Raw genomic sequence first — 2,500 nt, 5'->3', positions numbered from 1 at the left:
AAAGCTAAGTTCCTGATTTAGTCCTGAAGGTCTCAGTGGTGTGTGTAGTTTAATCCTGGATGGTAGTTCAATTCAATTCAATTCAATTCAATTCAATTCAATTCAATTCAATTTCAATTCAATTCAGTTTTATTTGTATAGCACTTTTTACAATAGACATTGTCTCAAAGCAGCTTTACAGAAATATCAACACGGTGTACAGATATTAAAGGTGTGAATTTATCCCAACTGAGCAAGCCACTGAGTGGCGACGGTGGTGAGGAAAAACTCCCTAAGATGTTTTAAGAGGAAGAAACCTTGAGAGGAACCCGACTCAGAAGGAACCCATCCTCATCTGGGTAACAACAGATAGTGTGAAAAAGTTCATTATGGATTTATATGAAGTCTGTATGGCGTTAGGAGCAGCCGTAGTCCCAGCAGTCTGGAAGTAGAGATGAATTAGTTCTGCTCTTTCTGAAGCTACACCTGTGTGAATCAGTGTAAATCCAGATGTAATGATTAAAGACTGTAGCAGAGAGAGAACTGAGGTTAACTCAGGGTACTGACGAGGTTCTGGTTGGTTCCTGTTCAGTAGAGGACCACGTTCTCTCCGTCTGCTGCACGCTCTCCACTGCGGTCTCATGTGTGTTTGGGGCACAGTTCAGTCTCGACTCTGTGGTCAGGTTCAGTTAAAAATGTGTACAGATGTGGTCACGGACGTCTTGCGCTGTCTTGAATTGTGATACAGCAGGTGCAGAATGAAACAGAGAGAGAGAGAGAGAGAGAGAGAGAGAGACAGAGAGAGAGAGAGAGAGAGAGAGAGAGAGAGACAGAGAGAGAATCTTCAGGTGAAACTCCTGAACAATTTGTTTGTTGTAAAATAAGACAATAATCTTAACACTGAGCAGCTGTGAGTTCATTACCTGCACATCTGCATACACAGCGTGTATAATAAGAGTGTAAACGCTGCACATGTAAAGAAATTCTGTAACGCAGACCACTTCAAAAATAATGAAATGAAATGTTTCTGCCTAAATAATACTATAAAGAGCAGTAAACTTCTAAACTTCATGTTCTTCTTCTAAACAGTAATAAAGTCAGTAGTCAGTGCAACAATTTGCTATGAAACAGCATCAGTAAACATCTGGATCTGCATCTGCACTGTGTGCAGTTTAATACAGAATTAATGTGAAGTTTTCTCTCAGTGTGTTAGGGACACGCACTCGCTGCTGGTCCTGCAGTAACACACGCAGACACACACAGAGAGACACACACAGACACACACACACACACACACACACACACACACATGCACTTTTCTGATATAAGTTTTTGTTGTAAAAGTAATGTTTTGAAATATAAAATGTTTGTGTACTGACTCCGTAATGCAGACGTCATAAAGTAAACAAACTGAATGAAAATATAAAGGGTGCCTAATACTTTTGTACCGTACTGCATAATAATATATTATAATATAGTTATTGAATTATTATTATAATTAAAATATAGACTATTAGCTTATTAATCATATTGGGTATAGATAAATAAATAAATAAATAAATAAATAAATGATATGTATTAGAGGAATATACTACAGTATTGATTAAATTATCTGAACTTCAGTTTTGCACAGAGAGAAGCTCAGTAACAGTCTTTAATAATCTTTAATAATCTTTAATAATCTTAAATAATCACTACAATTTGGTGTTTATTAATCACTCAGGACTTGAACAGAAAATCATTAGATTGTAAAACAAACTTTATAATGAAATATTATAATACAGGAGGGAGGACGCTTATCAGCTGAAAAACAACCAACAATTGAGCATGTTCACTTTTACATTATTCATAAAGTTTTAGCCCCTCGTTTATGGAATCAGTTGCACTGGACGTCCGCCTTGCACCTTCAATGATCATTTTTAAAAAGCGGCTGAAAGCGTATCTCTTCTCCCGGGTGTTTTAATCTCATTTTTACTATTGTCTATTGTCTGTCTTTATTTGGTTTTATTCTGTTTTCTATTTTACTTTTCTTTACTCTGTTCAGCACTTTGGTCAGCCTCGTTGTGTTAAATGTGCTTTATAAATAAAATTTACTTACATACTTACTAAAGTTGAATAGAGTTTTAAAAGGAAAAGAGAGCAGTGTGTTTAAGTCTAAATGATTTTTCTGTACAGACCCTGTGCCTCCAGGATCAGAAAATATGAAAATAAAACATAATAACAACTATGTAAAGAGTAAATTTACCCTCTGAGACTGGATAGTGTACTGCCATTATTACTACTACTACTAATAATAATAATAATAATAAACTAAACATATAATTTTTTTTATTATAATTCTTTGTACCATTAAAATGAAAAATGACTAAACTTTAAAGTGTAAAAATTGGTCATGTTCAGCCGCTCCTTTAGAAGCGTATTGGTGACGTGTGCGGAAGTGGAATTTTTCTGTCCAATCATCAGAGGATTTGTGAGTACGGCCCTCTGACCAATCGGAGCGCAGGAGGTGGGATCAGCGCGT

At 36.0% G+C, this 2,500-nt stretch overlaps 1 protein-coding gene across 1 annotated transcript in view; it reads left to right on the top strand.

The window, feature by feature from the left end:
• The first annotated feature begins 2,444 nt into the window (after positions 1-2,444).
• cmc1 (C-x(9)-C motif containing 1) overlaps positions 2,445-2,500 on the top strand; it is a 6,546-nt gene continuing 6,490 nt past the window's right edge. Inside the window, exon 1 of the mRNA XM_017452878.3 lies at positions 2,445-2,500. This exon is cut by the window's right edge and continues 103 nt beyond it. The gene's annotated coding sequence lies outside the window, so the exon portion shown is untranslated.

Source organism: Ictalurus punctatus, chromosome 23, assembly GCF_001660625.3.
Source record: "Ictalurus punctatus breed USDA103 chromosome 23, Coco_2.0, whole genome shotgun sequence".
In the NCBI taxonomy this organism is placed as follows: Eukaryota; Metazoa; Chordata; class Actinopteri; order Siluriformes; family Ictaluridae; genus Ictalurus; species Ictalurus punctatus.
This window is presented reverse-complemented; position numbering and strand designations above follow the sequence as displayed.